At 31.4% G+C, this 14,587-nt stretch overlaps 1 protein-coding gene across 7 annotated transcripts in view; it reads right to left on the bottom strand.

Moving 5' to 3' along the window:
- The window catches only part of LOC130904175 (dipeptidyl aminopeptidase-like protein 6), a 214,741-nt gene that overhangs the window by 142,992 nt on the left and 57,162 nt on the right, over positions 1-14,587 (bottom strand). The gene's annotated exons all lie outside the window — the stretch shown is intronic.

The following is a 14,587-nucleotide window of genomic DNA, read 5'->3' as shown; positions in this document are numbered from 1 at the left end:
TGGCACGCACATTATCAACCCTATTTTTCGTTGCTAACTCTCTGTCTATTTAGGGATTTCCTCTAGGGTATGAATTATTGAACTTTCCCACATAACTTTTACGCTCATCTACATACAAATATAGAATATCTTAAAATCTCTAGAATATTTTCAATAAACACCCTCATAAATAATTGGAAATACCAAATTTGCTTTCGATATAATTATAACCTTTTATATATTATTTTGACTTCGACAGAGATATTCCAAATTCCAAAACAACAACTTAATATCTCCAAAGCAACTAATTATTTGACAACAATGCAATTTATAAAAATCCTGAAATTCTCTTCCGAGATGATTAAGGCGTTCCATAGAATAGAATTCAATCTGCATTATAGTAAATTAAAATTGGATTTAAATATACAATTAAGGCGTCACCAATTAAAGAGAAATTAACCTTGATGATGAATTCCATAAATTATAAGAATCTTTTTCGTAATTCAAATACCTGTCAACTGTCCTAGTAATCTGATTAGTAATTTATCGTGACTATAATTAAGTTTATTATAAAGCTCCTAGGAGAAACTGCAGAGTGGGAAAGCCATAGGCTCTTTCACCTGTATAATGGCTATTATCTCACTAAAATATTATCGTAATATAATGTTGAAAGGAATCGCTGTTCTATTATTCTATTTCTACGAGAATCCTTTTGTCCTTAATGGCGTAGTTAATTTGAAAGTTTAAGTATCTCGTCTCAAAAAACTTGAACAATAGTAACTACCAGCTTAATACCTATAAAATTTCAATGCTTGACATTGAAAAGCTATTCTACGCAAAAAATCTGGCCAAGAGAAAGTAGTCTTAAGTTTCTCGGTATAATAAATGCGCGGAACTTGGAGTTTTCTATGCATTCGTACGTTGTTCAAAAGCTACTTTACAGATTTATTAAATCTCTCTAAAATCGCCTTATTTAATTAATGGAAAATATTTCTACAGCGCTCAATTTCCACATATTGTAACTTGATAAGACTATATCTATCTAATTCTATGAAGAGTACAATTGCTTCAGTCTCTTCAAATTATTTGGTTATTATATATTACCAAAATATTATTGGAAACAAAAGTTTCAAGCAGCCGTAGCAGGAAAGAAAAGTACTCCACCTGCGTGGGATGTTGAGGTAACAAGGCATTAGCACTCTTCTAAAGATACCATATATCCGCATTTATAATCAACCAATTAACCGAGATTCAAGCGAAATATTGACTAGAGGTGTGTGTAGTGCACCTCGGCCAGCCGTAAGTTAGTTTCATTAGACGCATTATTACTTATGACGAAAAATGGATTCTTTTAAATAACCCGAATGTGGAAAATCGGTGGTGAGACAAAGGACAATTACCAGAGAGGTCGATTCGAGCGGGAAATCTTGTTGTGTGTTTAGTGGAATTATGAAGGTTCAGTGTACCAGGTTTAGTTTGCCGAAAGCGGGTTCTCTTACAACAAGATAATGCTTTTGCACATACTGTGAAAGTTACGCGGAATAAGATCAAAGAGCTTGGTGGTAATGAACTCCTACCGCATCTAGCATTTAGTCCGGACCTTGCACCTAGATTAATATTTATTCACATCCATGGTAGAATTCTTCTTGAAAAAAAAATTTAAATCCAACGTTGGTTTAAAACAATAATTGATAATGTTTATTATTTTTGTCATAAATGAGTAGTTTCGTATTCATTCGGCCTAACAGATATAAGTTATCTTGAAATATTGCAGCTTTAACTGTACTACTACTTATCTATTCTTTACAGACACTTTCGAATCTCTAAGTATATTTGTCAAATACGATTGAAACTTAATGATTGTGAACAAAAATTATCTATAAGTTGACAAGCTTTGGAAGTAACAATTTGAAGTTGAGCTCGATTGAATACTGTGTTATTCCCAATAACTATTCAGTTGAATTTTTCGATCGAATACTACAAGCAACAACTCATATCGTTACAAGGATTCGTATTTCCAGTCACCTATCCTTGAAAAATGGAATAGTAGGATGGAATAATTGGAACTTGTCCAAAAGTAAACTAGACAATTCCTTTTACTGAATACACCTATCACTTTCAAATGATTGATCGTTTTGAGAACAAATAATAATACATATTCAAATGAAAACATTCTTGTTTACTTGTGAATATTGAAAAAATGTAGAGATTGATGAACAAAACCAATAGACGAACAACGGAATTGTGTGCATGCATTTTTTTTTGTATATGATATGTGTCTACAACAGTCACCATAATAATTCAATTCATTTTAGGTATTCAATAACTTAAAAAAGTTAGGAGTATCATATTGTACCGAGACAAGACAGGTTGTTCGGTTGGGGGTTATTACATGAATCTAGAATGTCCTCGAAGCTCAAACATATTAAAGATTTGACATAAATACTCTCTAATAAGGACTCGGATTGGACGTGACATCAGAAGAGCAGAAGCTTTTAGATTATTTTTAAAAAAACTAGTATTATTGTATCCTGTGTTAGTTTTGGACGTCCTATTTCCTTTTTCTAAGGAGTTTTAGACTTCTAACCATTCTGCAATCCATATTCTCCCTTAACTGCTTGTAACTATTTTCTTGTCTGACATATTCACAGTGTTAAATCTATATTTTGATATTGTCCTCATTATATCGACTCAAAAATGTTCATTCTCGTTTTTTTTTTTGGTGAAGCATATAACTTTGAATCACTGAATTGTTTTTCTATTTTAGTTTCCTTCTTCATCTACACCTACTACTAGTTATTTATATTCTTATACACGTTCTAACGTTTAATTTTCTATCTGATTGTTTATTGTCTGTTATGACAACACTGATGTGAATATGTCAAAGAAGAACGTTTTATAACAGTCAAAATATCGAATTGATGGGACATCCATCGTATAGTCCTTGTTTGGCGTCCAATGATTTATTATTTTTCACTGCCATTACCGTCTGTCCGCAAGACGAAATTCTATCACCCGTACTGTTGTCATTGGTAGTGGACAAAATCCTCACTAGACTTAGCAGCGCTGGATTTACGGTTCTAGTCCACGTGAAAGATCTACTAATGATAGTGAGGGGCAAGGGTAAACGTATAATTTCTGTCCGGATGCAAACGGCCCTAAAGACAATCGAAATCTGGGATGATAAAGAGCAACTCTCAGTCAACTTCAGTAAAACATCACTATTTCCATTTAGAAGGAGTACCATACATGGCAATGAAGCCAATCCAAATATTTGTTTTTATCTCTATCTATCTCAAAACTTGATAACTACTCTCGTTTTCCCATAGTTTTACTTTTATTCACACATCCTGTGTACATAATCTGTTGTAACCTTCTATGCGTGTTTGATAATACAATCTACAAAAGCACATTCTGACGTTTGCACAATTCCCGTACATCAATACCCTACGTATAATTCTTTTAGGTTACAGCCTTTTGTACATCCTTCTAATGTAATTATTATTCATGCTTTCTTTGTGCGAAGGTTTACTAAGGATCGTTTTTTCTTCGGTATTGCAAAACACAAATCCGATGTGCGTACTTCTTGCTCTTTTTGTATAGTTTATTGTAATGTATGCTAGATGGAATAAGCTTTTTTTGAAACCAATCTGCACTTCTGATCTTTGAGTACTGTGCTAATTAGCGTGATTTTGCGATAACTATTCAATTATTTATCAACCGTTTCTGTATTTTTTTGGAAGAATTACTTCGACCTCCCACAATTGTATAATTATAGTAATAACATCTTTTCATTTCCACCCATATAGTTGATAATTTCTGTTGTTAGCTTCTCATGTCCACGTGTTTTCAGTCTCCTTATAGTCCTCTCTCACTTTTTCATTGCTATTTTTCTGTTTTCTCGTCTGCAACATCTTCATTATGTTCTCTATTTAGTATGTTGCATAAGTACAATTTCCATTTTTCCATGATCATTTTATCATCGGTAAATATAAATTTATATTTCTCGTTTTTGATTGCTGATTACTATGTTTCCATTTTTCGTTCCATGAGTGCTTTATTGACTAGTATTCTAGCATTTTCTCTCATTTTTGTAAATTTTATGCTCTATCCGTTCATATTTCCTTAAAATACTGCGAAGCTGTGCATTTAGATCTCTTCTTTATTACTTTTTTTATTCCGCTCAAACTTTTATTATCGCCACGCTTTATTTTTACCACTAGAACTACATTTCTGCTTAGACACCTGTTGTTTTCATCTATTACTGTGATATAAATTATTATTGTTTTATCTTGTCCATTTCGTTCTACTCTCGTATACTCGTATTCACTAAAGGCCGCTTGACATGATGCATTACAACATGCAATGCAATGCAAGAAAAAATATTTCTTTATCAAAAGCATGCGCAGTTGAGGTTAATATGATTGTTTCATGCATTATCGGTTTTTTGCCTTTTTTATTGCGTGCAATCTTGTCTTTTGTCTTAACTTTCGTAAAATTTAGCTCTTTTATTTTCATTGTTAAAGTAGGTACAAAATATTACATACATTTGAGGTTAGGAATTTGGTTTACTTTCACTGTTTAGAGAGACTTGCATGCAAATTATTGCACGTTGTATTGCGTTATGTCAAGCGGCCTTGTGCGAAGTTTATTACTTGACAGTATTCTACCATTACTAGCTACTTATTCCATTATTTCTTATTACAATTTCGTATTCATTATAATTTGTCCTCACAAAGATTTTTACTTTACATATTACTGCCACATTCATGAGCTCTACACAAGAATCCACTTTTGCCTCTTTGTTTGGTCCATAAATCGCTATTTTACAGTATTACTTGTTGAAAATTAGAAGTTATAAAAAACTACTAAAAATAGATAGAAGAGTGGCAGTAGATTTACAGAGCAAATATTAGCTTCTCCCTGAACGCTTAAGAATTTCCAATTGTCACGGAATGAATGAGAATTGCGAGTAATAGGGAGAAACCACAACCCTCCTACGCCATTCCTTCGTTCAAACTTTTTTAATAACAGGCCGTTTGAGTACGGAATATAAATTTCACACCAAACGTAATTGTTAATACAATTGAGATTTCATTAGGAAGTCAGCACGATTTTTTTCCAATAATTGTTAAATTTAATCTGATTGTGTATATATCACGTGGAAATATCAAGTTAAAACCATGTACTCATGTCTACAAATGCCTAGATATTTTGGAAAAATCAAATTTTTAAGTTAACTTGGAAAATTATAAGGTTGTTTATGCCATATAGCAAAAAACCGCAATTGTTACCGTTAAGTGTGTTAACCTTGTCATGTAGGGTATTTTAACTCATTGCTAGAAAATAGATTTCATAAATTACATTATGAAGCATGATTTCTCTATTTATAACAAAAAATGAAAAAGAAGTAAAACCAAGATCAAAATCTATGAAGCAATCAAAAACATTTTATACACCAATAATAACGTTCGGCAGTGTAAGATGGAGTCAAGTTAAACCAAGAGAAAGTGAGGTATTTGAAAGAAAATAAATAAAAAGGAGACATGACAGTTTATAGTACTGGAACTGGTCTTAGTTATTCTGGTTGGTGCTGTTATATGCATGACCATACCAAAAGAATCAAAAATTGACATTCTTGACCAGCACACACACTGGAATAATCAATATTGAGATCGCCACATAGAATTAGTTTGCTTTTTAAACGTAAGGACACCAGTAAGGTCAGTAGTTTGTGACAGAAAGTATACACGTCAGCGTCAGGTATTTTGTAAATGAAAACAATATAAAGGTCAAAAGTCTTTTGGTAGACGAAAGAAAATTCGAATACTCTCTCAGATAATATATCATTGAACTGTGTTATTTCGGAAAAGTCGTTGTGCATGGACATGATCATAGTAATTCCATGAAATAATTTAGTTCTATTGAATCTGGTTACTGCGGCGTAGTTTTTGACAAGAACAGGCTTATTATAATTCAAACAATGTTCAGTATTCATTTATTTGCTGAATTCATCACAATTTACTGCTATAAGAACATATATGAGAATAAAGAAGCAGTTCAGTAGGAACATTTCGCAAGCTGGAATACTAGCTCACGATTAGTCGTAAATCATAAGTACTGGATAACTTCCGAAAACAGAAGTAAATAGAAAGATGACCAAAAGGGTATTAGTAGTTTTACACAGTTTGTTCTCGCTTTTAAGTAAAAAAAAAATAAAAATTAACAATAGCCGCAAAAAAATATTTGGCAACTTGCACTAGTCTTTATTACGAGAGAATGATCAGTATTCTTCTGCTTCCATTAAAACTACTGGAATAATAATACACTAAAAACTTTGCAGAATATCTACTTATTTTTCCCACATAGATATCGTTCTAATCAATTCAAAGTTTCCTTCTAATAACAAATAAATTATATTTGTTTACGAAATCTTAATGATTTGGATGCGTCTACCAGATTTACTTATTGTAATTGAATCGCCGAAGATTGTTTACATTCCATTAATTCACTACTTAATGATTAGCCAAAGTGAAAGGAGAACAAATAACTGCAGTATGATGGTGGCTTCAATAAAACAAATTTGTTTGTAAACGGGAATATCAAGCAGAGTATTTTCACCAGCAATCAGTGAATGTATACCAATAATTACTCTTATGCGCAGTATTGCAATTAAAATATCCATTGAACAAATTGAACATGTAGAGTGAATTTTGACCTGCCCAAAGTATACAAGATAATTTATGTCCTACATCAAATAATTGTTGAAAAAAGGATAACAAACAAAAGGGTGTGAATATACTCATCGCTATTAACTCGATGTAAATATATAATTATTATGGAGATAAAATTGTTTTTGATTTTATAGTAGATATTGCATGATATCATTTAAATTGGAATGGAAAATATACAACCAATTTCAAATGCTAAAACCTTCACTTTAGAAAAACTTCTTGTGCTATTTTGGATATGTATTGATTCTTGTGACGGTTCTCACTTTTTTTCTACAAATAAAATATGTTAGAAGGATTTTTTTTTCTACCTTCCCGCACATCTTTCATTTTGTAATAGTTTTAATCAAATATTTTGTTATTGGAATGTACTTTTTATATTACATAATAAATCTGTCAAAATATCTGCAACTTTATGACGAAACTGCTGTAAATTTCAGTGGTTTACAAAATGATGTTTTCTGTTATCTCTCCACAAAAAAACAATTTATCTTAGAATGAAGAAAATGAATCTTGATAATTGCAAGTCGGCTCATTTTATATCGCTGCCTGAAGAGTTAATTTATTTTATTCGTATTTAAGAAATTCAAATCAAAGATAGGTCAAAAATTTTGAACAATTTTATCAAACCAAATGATTCTTATGGAATAAAAAAGATTATATTCAGAGGAAAGATCCGTAAAAGGTTTTCTCGTTTTTGAGTTCATACTCGAGAAACAAAATAAAGAGAAATGGGGTCGAGACATAAAAATGTCAACATGAATATCAGGTCTAAATAGCGTTTGAGAATAAACCGCTTTAACCCTTAGGAATGAACTCGTAATCTCCAAAGTCGTTACTAAATCGGTTGATAGTGTTAATGTTGCTATTTCTGTTTTCAATTGTTATGTTATAAAACGTGTCTAATTTCTTATTTAATTTAAGAAGGTTATTTCAAATGGAAATACATTTATAAGTTCAGTTAATTTTTACATAAGGATTGAAATGAAATGATTAAAAACAAAAGTTTCTAATACAAGTATATGATCACAAATTTCGTATTATTTTTGGCTCGGTATCTTGAAGCCAATTTATGACATATTTTTCGATTTAGAACCACTACATATCTAAAAAACGAATATACAATATGTATGGAATAAATTGAATTTTAGCGTTATTCTGTACTATGTGAAAATAACCTGAAAGAGGTAGACTTTTATTCTTAAATTGTCCCTTCACAGTATAAAAATATAATCCTTCTCCAGCACTCCCTCTGGGGAAGATTAACATCGGGAAATAGTCTTTGTAATGTAGGCATTAAGAAGTTAATAAAAAAATATAAATAAATCTCACTATTAACTGTGCCGTCAAAAAAATAAGGGCCAATAATTTTATTGTTGATGATACCAGCCTAAACGTTCACTTTTTTAGGATATTCAGTGTGAGACTCAAACTTCCAGTGAGGATTTTCTTTGCATCAATATCTACAGATCTGTTTGTTAATCGTACCGTTCAAATGAAACGTCGCTTCATCAGAAAAAACTATTTTGTTTATAAACTGCAAATCTGCTTTTATTCTGTCCATCATCTATTCAAAGAATTTTTGCCTTCTATAAGGATCATCTTCATTTAACTCCTAAACCAACTGAACCTTTGTAAGGGTAATGTTTTTCTTTATGCAAAACTATCAAAATAGATGATTTACCTACATCATTGTCGGTAGCAATTACTCGAGTTTTCTTAAGCGGATTTGCCTCAACCTCTAAAACTACATCTAACATTTTTTCATCAGTAAATTGAACATTTCCACTTGGTTTTTCAATATTTTTTACATGTCCAGTTTCACGAGACTTTTTTTCAATTTTACTAATTGTAGAATACGAAACTTGTTGACCAGGGTATTTACTATTAAAAATTTCACAGAGCTTCTTTCGAGTTCTTATTTTATTACCACAATCCATCATAATTAAAATGTCTGTTCTCTGAGTATCGGACAAATGAGACATAATTAAATTTAATATTTTTAGTATCTTCAAAGATTGTTTCCTGATGTTTACAAGAACAAATACGAAAATACCTGATTATTTATTGATGATTTGAAAGTTAGGATAATGGGAGAAATTAACAAAAAAACCCTGAGGTCATAAAAAAATCCAATTTTCTCAGTTACAATTGCACCAAATTTAGAAAAAACTTTGTATTGCTGAACAGTGTACTAAAATCCCATTCCAACAAGTTGCCACTCGACCCCCTTTCTTGTTTAAAATTTCCGAGGGGTTGCTGGAAGGGGATAATATTTTCATAGTATAAATTGTCAATTTAAGAATAAAAAATTATCTGTTTCCTATTTTTTTCACATAGTATTCCATATATATGGACCGCATTGTATATTGTGTGAAAAAAACAGCTGGTAATTTGTAAATTCTCTCAATTGTTTGCTTTTTCTGTAATGTTGTATCAATATCCAAACTTTCTTTTCTTTCTTCGCCTTCATTTTCCTCTTAAGCCTAACAAATGAATCTACAGAGACCCTTATATTCATCTCTTAATAACAAAGCACGATTTTTAACTTGTACTCTGGGAACAAAAAGGAACGAAAAGAGAATACCTAAATCCTAGTGAATAATCCAGCCTTCTCCTGGATGAGCTGACTTAAAAAAAACTAAATAAAATGAAGGGTATACCACAGAACATTGTCTTGAAAATTATCGTCAACGGAATATCGAAATATCAAAGAGATTCTAGATTAAACTTATGGCTTCTGCCAAGAAGCTACAGAGACAGACCCTGCTTTCCGAATACATAAATCTGTCTATAGAAAAAGACTACGGCACATTGTCTCGTATTTCTTTACACGGGAACATCTAAATGACGTAGGACCCAGAAGGTAATTGTGAAGTTGTTCAGCAAATATGTGAGTCAAAGTGTTTGTGAAGTTTACATAACCACATTACTCTTCTGATAATTTAAATATACATATCCTCCACCTTATTCTTGTTACCCTTCTTCGTCTTTCTCTTTTCTTAAGACTTAGTCTTATTTCTTCTACAATTCAGCCTTTTGAGAAGTAGATATCCAGCTTTCTGCCCATCGATGTTTTATCATTCTTTCGACGTGGTCTCTTCAATTTCGTCGTCTATATCTCGTGAATTGTACTATATCCTGAATTTTCAGATCTTCTCTAATAGCTTCTCTTCTTATTTGATCTCTTATCAAACATCTTCAATAACTTTCAATGTTTTCAACCCTGCTGTCCTCATTATGTTCTTCGTTTTTAGTGCGTCGGCTCTTTTTGCCTATTTTTTAATACTATAGTGGCCGATTCACATAATTTTTATTCTACAAAAATTATGACAGGAAAAGGTTGTCTTTAGGATAGATAAAAAACTGAAAAATATTTGGGGTTTTCGCAGAAAAATTTACGTAATTCTATCAGTATTCAAGATAAAGGACATCGAAGAAAAAAAAATATAAATATTTTTTACGATTTTGCCGCAACCACTGGCAACATTGTATTGAAATTTTATACGAATATGTTTTGGAATCTGATACATCCGATGAATTTGTTTTTGTGTCTGACTATCATAGAGGGTGCTATTTATACGGTTCGTACCAAGTAGTATTGAATATATCTTTTTCAATATTAGATTTATTTAAGCAAAATTTCAAATGAACTCTAAAAAGGTACTCTTGATAAAACTCGAAAATACTGTGTACCGTTTTCAGTACACAGTATTTTGAAAGCAGTTTATTTTGAAAATTATGAAGTAATAACCGATGCTGGTATGAAGTAATTATAAATATATTAATTAAACAAAAAATCACAGGATGAAAATTTACAATAAGGCTAATAACATAATATATAATTCAATTAGAATAGGTGTTCAAAATACATAAGTGTATCTTTTTTTCTAAAAAATCCATTAAACTTCTAAACGGTTGGGAGTCAACTATGAGGTCATTAAAGTGATGTTGAATTCTTTCTACCAATTCTTGTCGTAAATTTACTACTGCAGCCAAAGTTGTGTAATCCAAGGGATTAAAAACGCAGGAGGAACATGAATCGGAGCTTCTGCACCTGTACCAATCCTCCTAAATGGTTACTCATCCAATTACGACACCCTCTATAAAAGGATGGTGGAAGTTCATCGTGCATAAGAAATAGAGATTTTCGCTCGTTTAGTGTTAAATCTCCTAATATTTCGAATATTAAAATAGAATTTTGAATACCTATTAGTTAACATTAACTTTCAATGAGTGTTGGTTATGTGATACCATTTTGACATGTGGATTCTCATCACACCAGTAGTGTCCATTATGGGAGTTAAACTTACGTGGCCTCTTCTATAAAAAAAATACATTTTAAAGAATTTGGATCGAAGGCTGTTCTTTCTTGTAATGTTTGCCAAAAAACTACTCTAACTGGTAGATCGTCTGGCAAGAGCTCTTGGACTTGACTATAATGATAAGGATATAGCTGTTGCTCTTTAAGTATCCTCCAAGTACTTGCATAAGACGTATTCGTTTGTCTTTTCACATTCCTTGTGCTAACTGCTGGATTTTGATAAACTAAATTTAAAATCATTTTTTCTTCATTAATGGTTTTTGTTATTCTTGGCCTACCAGAATTTATTTCTTTAGGTCTCACATTACCAGTTTCTCGAAAACTTCAATTGCTCTAAATAAATTTTGACTTGGTAAGTTTTTCCGAGGAAATTTTTCTTCATAACGCGTAACAGCTGCACTAGAGTTTCTTAATCATTCGCCTAAGTTTAGTAACATTCCTAATTTAATTTTACTAATAACAAGGTTTTAAAAATATAATTGTTACTTTCTTAACGTCATAAATATCAATGAATGATAGTTATGTGTAAAGTTCAAAGTTAAATAATTATAGTTACTCAGCTATTGGGGGTCTTAGTATGAAACAAACAACAGTTTGAGTCCCAAAACCGCAACACATGAACATCAAATTGTTGTTAGCTTCATACTAATGCCTCCAATAGCTCAGTGCCCATACTTTTAAAAACAAGATTCTATACTTAGTAGACTGGATTTTTGTGAAATGTTACAAGAAACGAAAGCCCTCAATCCCATTTTTTAATGTATTCGTTTTATCGATGGGCTCTCATTTACGCGACAAAATTTTCCAATTCACATAATGCTTACTAATTGATAGAAATAATAATTAATAACATTATCAATTCTTTTTACCAACATCGGTTATTACTTCATAATTTTCAAAATATTCCGAAAACGGTACACAGTATCGAGTTTTATCGAGTACCTTTTTGTTGTAAAATTAAATGATGTTTGGGTTCATTTGAAATTTTCCTTTAATAAATCTAATATTGAAAAATATATGTTCAATACTACTTGGTACGAACCGTATAACTAGCGCCCTCTAAGATAGTCAGACACAAAAACAAATTCATTAGATGTGTCAGCTTCCAAAACATATTCGTATAAAAGTTATAAAAACGTATAAAACCCCAAATATTTTTTAATTTTCTATCTACCCTAAAGACGGGATCACCTTTTTTGAAACACCGTGTATAATATTCTAGTTGTATCTAATATTCTACTGGTATAAAAAACAATTTTAAAAAACTTTGATTTGAATTATAACATTAAAAACCCTAAACATTTCTATAATCTAATACTTCACGTTACTAAAATCATGTCTTAAACATTTGTATAAAAACATTACTCCAAGTTTACCCCTTCACTGACAATAGCGTCATAGGTCAATATGCCATGTAGAAATAAAAAACAGAAAAACATTTAGAATTTTTTTCTCTAATTCAACACACTAAATATAGCCTTTGATTTTCGATACTGGATTTGACATATTTTAATTCCAGTTGTTATCCGCACTGTAATTCCTCTCTGGTAATAATCTCCAATTGCCTCTTAGGTTATCGGAGCTTTCACTACTCCCAAGCTCCTTGATCTTGTCTATGTCTGAGAAAATCCTGAGAAAATTCCTTCCCTATCGACCCTAGGGTCAGAAGCAGTTGGCAAAGGAAACGTATTATAGAAAGTGTGCCATTAACGTTTTGCTGGCTTGAATGAACTTATACGAGGGCGAGTCAATCAATACGTTACTTTTTAAACTTACTGCTTCTTAACTGAAAGGACATCACTACTCTTATCGACCGATTATTATCAAAATTGGAGCAAACTGTGTCATTCAGTTTGTTAGAATTTAAAAATCCGTAATGATGCACATACCGAAATTATCGTTACATTATAGCAGTAAAGTAATTGAGGGATAGAAATAAAAGTTGTATATAAATGAAAACATAATCAATAAAATTTAAGACGAAAAGAGATTTTAAACCAAAATTACCAGGCAGATGGAGTACCAGTACAATTATATTCAGGTTTAAGAAAAGATCTAAGCAAAAATGGGCTAATTACAGGTGAATAAATCTGCTAGATACAACAATACAATAAAAACCAAACAAAAATTATCTCGTTCATTTAAATGCACGACAACATCAAAAGAGGCCATTTAGAACTGGAAGGTCAAATAATACAACAGTGATACACGGAGGCTTCATTCGGGAAATCCTCCATTTAATTAGAATGATATGAGATCCCGTCCACTGTAGCTAAAGGCTTTTTTTCAGTATCGAAAGTGAAAGTTTTCAGTTTTGGGCTTGTGCAATAATTAATTTATGTAAGTAAATATGATGATCTTAGAGCTTAAGAACCATGAAATTTGTGTATCCTAGAAAAATTAAATAGATATTTGTCTTGTAAATTGAGCAACTAATAATAATATGTTGCTCGATTTGCAACATTTTGCAATTACGTTTTGTTTTCAAAAATATCTACATGCATTGGTATTAATTTTTCTGTACAATATCCAATAAATATTACATACTTAAACGTCATCACTATTAACTATGTTGCAGATAAATGAATTTCCTATTAATTAAACTTATTTTATGACTCCTTAAGAACCTAGATATACTTCTTTAAAATTACTAATTAATTAAAATAATTGTTTTAGAATCAGAAGTATTAATTCGAAATTCAATATTTTTCAAGAACACAAAAAAATGGAGCGTCGTTAATTGGGTTGGCATTATTATTTTGCTGCTAATGAAAGGCGAGAGGCCTTTGCACTCACCTGAAAACTCGACATAATATAAATTTAAAAACTGAAAGCGATGTACCAGGAGATAATGAAAATGATGCATGTTGTTCTAGTCAAAAACTACCAAAAACATTATAGTATTGTTTTCAAAATCAAAAGAAGGACAATTATGTGAAATCCTTGCTCGTATGGTTGCGCGTGATGGTCTACCATTAAGAATTTTCTGCTCTTCGGAGGATATAAGAAAAAGGCTACATGCAAGAGTATATAATGTCAAAATCGGCTGCAACAATAAAATCTATGATCACTGAATGTAGCAAGAAGATAAGAATAGAAGTTATTAAAGAAATATCAGATTTAAAATCGAAAGGCAACCGATTCAGTTTAACATTCGACAATTGGCGAGGTATTTTACATAAACGTACATTATACTTGAGGATATATACGGAACATTGGACAAGCCCGTTTACATGGAAAAGTGTCAACGGAAAAATCAAAATTCTGATTTTGAAAAAGAAATTATAAGAATTTGATCAAAACAAATGATATTGTTTGTATATCGACACATTGTGCGTCAGTTGTAGTGAAACTCGGACATTTGATTGTAGTCGAACATCAGTTATGTTTTGCACATGGCATCCACCTAGCTGTTAGAGATTTCCTTTACAAAAACAATTCCAGTTTAGTGATTTTTGATGCTGAAATTGAACCAATTGAATCCCAATCTAGCGATTGTGATAGTGATGTAGATGATGACAATGACATAGAAACTGACAATGAAGAAGATGAA

The sequence above is a fragment of the Diorhabda carinulata genome, chromosome 2 (assembly GCF_026250575.1).
Source record: "Diorhabda carinulata isolate Delta chromosome 2, icDioCari1.1, whole genome shotgun sequence".
Classification (NCBI taxonomy): domain Eukaryota; kingdom Metazoa; phylum Arthropoda; class Insecta; order Coleoptera; family Chrysomelidae; genus Diorhabda; species Diorhabda carinulata.
Note: the sequence above shows the minus strand (reverse complement) of the source record. Positions and strands in the feature narration are given on the sequence as shown.